Here is a 7,036-nt window from a genome sequence, read left to right on the forward strand (position 1 = left end):
TGCCAGTACCATGCTGTCTTGTTTTTTAACTTAAAATCATCTTCATCCCAAAGTGGCCTGTCTTGGGACAGTCTGCCCTTAGCCCTTATAACAGAAAACCAACAGAAATAACAAATGTATGGAATGAAATGGCTTGAACTACAAAGTCCATTCATCCAAGGGTGGTGGGGGGTAGGAAGGGGAGGTGGGGCAGCCAATGGCATAGGGAGAGAAACAAGGGGTCATATCGGTCTAGACACAGAGGCCAGCAAATGTTAGAAAAGTGCTGGGGGAAACCTGGGACTTTTTCAGGTTCAGGGTGGTGTTAAATGTCCACATACGGGTGTCAGGAAGATTGTGCCTCGTGGTCACCAGAGACAAAAATCCCAGTTCCTCCGGAAGAAGGGAATATGCAGAGGCCCCTGGGCAGAGTGGGGTGAGGTAAACCGGGAGATGAACTGCCACAGTGTCCTTCCAGTACAACCCCTCCCCTCTGGATGCAGGTGGCTCAGGAGTCAGCAGAAACCCACTTAATGAAAGGGACCCTTCGGAGGAGGAGCAGGGCTCGGGCAGACTGAAGTTAGAAGGCCCTGTGGACTTTCCAAGGAGACCACCAACAAGATGTATGGCTGGCTCTTTGCCTTGCATTAAGTTGACAAGAGTAAATGAAGGAGGATAGAGAGGTAATGTACAGGGACTGTGTTCCTATGAGGAAAGCCAAGGGCAAGCCACATCCAAGCTAGTAAGGCAATGACTTTCTGACCGATAGCCACTGGTGGATTTTGATTCCTTTATTGAACTAGGATACCCAAAGCAGTTTAGTGAGTAGAGACAGACATATGCAGAAGACTAACCAGGGGACCAAAAATATGGTTGGGAAAGAGACTCACAACATCCCTTGCAAGAAGAAGAGAGTCAACAGAAAACTGTTGAAGAACACGTGAGCAACTGTTTTGCTGAAACCAGGGAATGGGGAACACTTTCTCCCTGATACCTCAAAAGCCAGATCAATTCTATCCTGAAACCAAATGACACTGGAAACTCTGCTAAGCACAGATGGGGAGAACCCAAAGGACACTGGAAATTGATGCAAGAAAGAACTCCAGTCACGACCAAGCATCTCCACATAGCCATGGGTCACCGATAACCTGTGCTGTCACTGGCTGAAGCCCAGGAATAAACACTTGATGAAACAAGTGGAGAACACATGAGAATACTCTGCCATTCCAAACAGAGCACTGGAAAATTCCGGTAACAATACCTGGTTCCCTCTCCTGCTCGTGCACTATACCTGCTCCCTCTACTGCGCCAAGGTACTACTTGCCTTTCTTCAATACTGCTCCTCTCTTCTGTCCTGGATTTGAGCATCTAGCTTCGAGATGGCACAAATAGCCCAGACGGACACTTCAGTTCCCTTGGCAAGGTCCTGGAGAAAGGTTTCGATGCTGTTGGCCATCTCTTCACACCAACACCATCAACTACACAGAAAAGAGAGGAGAGTCCCTCAACCTCTCATCATGAACAACATTGGAGCCCTGTTGGCAGGACCCCAGCCTGGACCCTCACCCACTGCAGGCTGCTCACTTTCTCTCCACTTGGTGGCTTCTCCTGACACCATGTTCCCAGGGTCACACCCCCTGTCTAATGGTGGAGTGTCCTGGGTTTGGTCATTGGACTTCCTCCCTTTTCTATCTATACTTGTTCTCCTACTGATCACACCAAGTACTGCACACTACATTAGCGTCATATACACTGATCATCCCCAACGATATCCTCAACCACACCTCTCTCCTAAGAGAATACACAGGTAACTGCCTACTCAATATCTCCATTTGGCTACTCAATAGATACCTGATAAGGCATCTGTGTGACTCAATTGGTTGAGCGCCCGACACTTGATCTTGGCTCAGGTCATGCTCTCACAGTTCATGACTCATGCCCCATGTCGAGCTCTGTGTCGGCAACATGGAACCTGCTTGAGATTCTCTTTCTCCCTCTCTCTGGCCCTCCCTCACTCTCTCTCTGCCCCTCCCTCACTCTCTCTCTCTCCTCTCTCAAAATAAATAAATAAATTTCAAAAATAAATAAAAGCAAAAGACCTGAATGGCCACTGTTTGAGTACACACACACACAAGATTTATAACTATACTATAAATATACTATATCTTTTTGGTATTCCTAAGTAGAATTAGACACTCCAAAGCTTTTAATTTCTTGGATATAAATACAAATATAGGTATTGCTTTTTCTCATTAATTACTAATTAACTCAACAAATAAAAATAAAGTCTGTGACTTCGCTAACTTCCATTCTAGTGAAGGAAATAGTGAACACACAAAAAACAAATACACAATAGCAGACAGGCACAAGGGCTATAGCACAAAAGCAAGCCATGTGAAGGAGAAAGATGGATTGGGTGTGCTTTCTAGAAGGACATCAAGAGGACTTCAGTGATGAGGTGAGATTTGAACAGAGATATGAATGAATAGAGGGGGCATCCATATGGATGCCTGGAGAAAAATTTCTAAGGACAGGACCAACAAGGGCAAAGGTCCTGAGGTGCAAACCCAAGGACAGCAGATGCTTTGCATGACAATTCTAATAATTTTGAATTTTCTTCCCTCAAATTAAGATTTTTGGGGTACTAACTAAAAGGTTAGTAACAAACACCATGGTGATAGGCTCAATATTATCCGTGTAAAGTTTCCTAAAGAAAGCAATATAAAGTCTTGTGAAATCTTACTCAAAAACAGAAGAGGTTTATTTATGGCTCACTCCAGAAGATTGTGTTAAATACAACCACAAATACTCATTTGTGATAAATCTGTGCTTTTCCTTAGGAATCTAAGCAAATAAAGAGATAAATAAAACAGGTTTCAGGGAGATATTTCAAAACTCAGAGGTTATTGTTGGTGGGTTGAGCATAGATTGGATCGGTTTCAATTTCCGGATTGAAATTAATCTTGTAGTTTCTGCCTCTTCAGCTTCATATAACCGTGTGGCCCTCAAAGTTGTTCTCAGACCATTCAATCTTTGGCATAATGCCCAAAAGGCAGATGGAGGGAACCAGAACTCATCCAGGGAGGAGTGAGCAGAGTTACAAAGAACCTTGCCCTCAAAGCCAAAATTTAAGCCTGGATCACCTGATTCCAAATCCAATGCTTTCCCCTTTTTATTTTGAAGGTCTTTTAAAAAATTCTAGATTTTTGCAATTATTTAGGAATCTTTTCATGCGAGAACATCCTTGCATTAACTTGAAATAATTTGGAGAAAGGCATATGTTATATTGGATTTATGCTTTATTAAAATGTGTTTGGGCCAAACCGTGAATGTTACAAACTAAATATTTATACGTTATGATAATATAAATAATTGCCGTAAAGTCTGTACCCCTGGATAAGTATAAGATCTCTATTGAAACAATCAGGTTCTTTAAAATGCATCAGTTGGCTGTTCAAGGTGACAGTTTATAATTAAATTAGGTAGCTATTTGCATCAATTATTTTCATATCTTCTCTTTGCTAAGTCATAATCAATGAATGCAGACATTCTATTAAGTTAATAACAGCATTTCCAAAATCACCAGGTAAACAAGGAAGAGAGCCCTTTGTTAGTTTACCTTTGTATTAGTGTAAGATGGGGGTATATATGACTTCAAAAATCATGCCACCAGTTTTCAACGAGGTGGATTTCCTTTCAAATCATTTTGAATGTGAGAAGTTTTCTTTTCCAGTGAAGGGAACACTCGATTTTCAGATAGGAACCTTTAGTTATAAAAACATCTGAAAAGCTGGCGAATCTTCTAGTGGTATCATTTCTGAACACCAGGACCGGGACTTTGTAAACGTGACTTGCCGTAGGGCCTAACGCACGTGCACATAGGGTTTCAGCATGGTGTAGAGTCAGAGAGCTCCCCATTGGGAAATACCTCACTCACTGCCTTATAATACATGAAACCAATGTCACACGGGACCAAAGAGTGGGCTCTGGGCCGTGTAGCTCTGAGCCTGTGGCTCTCTGGACCCTTAATTCCGAAAGTCACCTCCGGGCCCTGCACGAAGTAGGTTTCTGAAGCTGTAGGTATTTACTTATAACATTAACTAACAGACCTTCCGTCTCAGTCTAGCCATTTCAGGAAATATCTTTCTGGAATTCCAATTTCAGTATTCGTTAAATCAAGTAAAAATGCTACTTTTTGTTTTCTTAAAAATCCATTTGAATAAAGAACCCATTACTCACTTTACATGTGAAAAAAGGGAACCTGCCAAGACACCGAACAGTCGTAAATTAATCTGTTAGCATCAAATATACTTTCAAGCAAGCCAAAATGGTGATTCTAGGTTATTGATAGTTTGGCTTTATTTAAGGTCATGTTCAATAACCCTTTCATAATTTCATTCAGATTAAAAGTATACAAGATGATATTCTTTTTATAATATTGCTTCTGCAGCAATAATATTGCCTGGGAATAGCAAAGTAGAAAAAAAAGACAGAAATGATCATTAAAAGTCGAAACTTTATAAACTCAACTTGTAAATGTTGGAGCTTCAAAAAATCGTCCAGCTTTAGAATCCGCTTCATTTCTACTTAATTTATGCACCTATTCCTAATAGTGACATAGCCTTACAATTATTTTAAGTCATTGGAGTATACCTTACCATCAAATTCAATGGCACTGTTCAAAGAAAGACTGTAGGAATTTTTCTTTGCTAACAAACCATCACATTGCATGAGACTAATGTTCAAGGGATTCTTATCATTTGTCTAGTTTGAAAAAAAATTTTTTGACCTTGGATATTTGAAAATAAATGTTTTGAGACAGCCAGAAAGACAAAATCTACAGATTTTCAATCAATCGAATTTTAGCCCAGGCAACTTTGTCAATTAATTGGACAGAAAGAACATACTTCTCAACAAGTATTTTTAAACAAAAGGTGATGAAGACATATATGTATATATGTATAGAGAAAAAAAGAGCCTCCACAACTGGCATATATAAAACACCAAAACACAGCAGAATACAAATTATTTTCAAGTGTAAATGGAATATTTACCAAGACAACCTTTATTCTGGATACTTAATCAACTCTCAACAAACTTATAAGGACGGAATGCATATAAAATACATTTCTGACCACAGCAGGATTTAACTAGATAGGAATCAATTAGCAAACATTTGGAAATTAAGAAACACTTAGTTAATAACCCTTAGGACAAAAGAAATCACAAGGAAAATCGGAAAATCTTTTATTCAAATGAAGAAGACAAAATATTGTAACAAAGCTGTGGGATCCTGCTAAAGCAGTGAATAAACAGAAATTTGTAGTTTTAAATGCTGATATTTAAGAAGACTCAAACAAATGATTTAAGCCAGGAATTGGTAAACTTTGAAAACTAACAGCCAAATAGTACACATGTTGGGCTTTGTGACTCATAGATGATCTCTGTTGACTGTTCTTTGTTTTATTACCCTTTAAAATATAAAAAAAAATATTTTTAGTTCAGAGGCTGTGCAAAAATAGGCCACAGGCTCTAATTTGCCAACCTCTGATCTAAGCTATTGCCTTAAGAAACCGGAGGAAAAAAATGAACAAGGCAAACTTAAGATGAGCAGGAAAATGGGGAAAATGAATAATCAATGACATAGAAAAGTGAAAACAAAAAGGGAAATCAATAGAATAAAAAACTACCTCTCTGAAATGATCAATAAAATTATAAACCTTTAGCCAACGAGAAAGAGAGAAAACTCAAGTTACCATACCTAGAAGAAAAGTATTTTACTTTGGATCCTACAGACATTAAAAAGATAAAGGAATCTTATGTTTTGGAACAGCTTCAAAAGAATAGGTATTAACTCTTCTTTAGGTGTGGTGGTAGAATTCTTCTGGACAGCCATCTGGCCCTGGACTCTTATTTATTGGGAGACTTTTGATAACTGAATCAATTTCTTTACTGATTGTGGGTCTGTTCAAATTTTCTATTTTTTCTTGTTTCACTTTTGGTAGTATCTATGTTTCCAGGAATGTGTCCATTTATTCCAGATTGTCCACAGAAGAGTTAATACCTATTCTTTTGAAGCTGTTCCAAAGATAGAAATGGAATGAAGACCTCCAAACAAATTCTGGGAGGTCAGCATTACCTTGATTCCAAAACTAGACAAAGACCCCATGAAAAAGGAGAACTACACGCCAATTTCCCTGATGAACACGAATGCAGAAGTTCTCAACAAGATACTAGCAAACTGGATCTAACAATACATTAAGAGAATTATTCACCACAATTATTCAAGTGCAATTTACTTCTGGGGTGAAGGGCTGGTTCAATATCCACAAATTAATCAATGTGATACATCACTTTAATAAAAGAAAGGACAAGAACCATATGTTCCTCTCAATAGATGCAGAAGAAGCATTTGACAGAATACACCATACTTTCTTGATAAAAACCCTCAGGAAAATAGGGATAGAAGAAACATATTTCAAGATCATAAAGGTCATATACAAAAGACACACAGCTAATATCCTCAATAGGGAATAACAGGTATTTCCGTCTTAGGGCAGGAACACAACAGGGATGTCCACTCTCACCACTGTTGTTCAACATAGTGTTGGAAGTCCTCGCCTCAGCAACGAGACAACCAAAAGAAAAGGCATCAAAATTGGCAAGGAAAAATTCAAACTTTCACTCTTTGTTGACGACACAATACCCTATGTGGAAAACCCAAAAGAGTCCACCAAAAACTTCAAGAACCGATCCATGAATTCCGCAAAGTTGCAGGATATAAAATCAATATACAGAAATCGGTTGCATTTCTATACACCAATAATGAAGCAACAGAAAGAGAAATCAAAAACTCTATCCCATTTGTAATTGCACCAAGCACCATAAAATACCTAGGAATAAACCTAACCAAAGAGGTGAAATATCTGTACACTGAAAATTATAGAAAGCTTATGAAAGAAATTGAAGAAGACACAGAGAGGTGGAAAAAACATGGACTGGAAGAACCAATATTGTTAAAATGTCAATACTACCCAAAGCAATCTACACATTCAAT

The 7,036-nt window shown here is 38.8% G+C and overlaps 1 pseudogene; it reads right to left on the reverse strand.

Moving 5' to 3' along the window:
- Positions 1-577: 577 nt before the first annotated feature.
- Positions 578-1,435, reverse strand: LOC123585117 (annotated as a pseudogene).
- Positions 1,436-7,036: the final 5,601 nt, after the last annotated feature.

This window comes from Leopardus geoffroyi, chromosome C3, assembly GCF_018350155.1.
Source record: "Leopardus geoffroyi isolate Oge1 chromosome C3, O.geoffroyi_Oge1_pat1.0, whole genome shotgun sequence".
Taxonomy (NCBI): Eukaryota; Metazoa; Chordata; class Mammalia; order Carnivora; family Felidae; genus Leopardus; species Leopardus geoffroyi.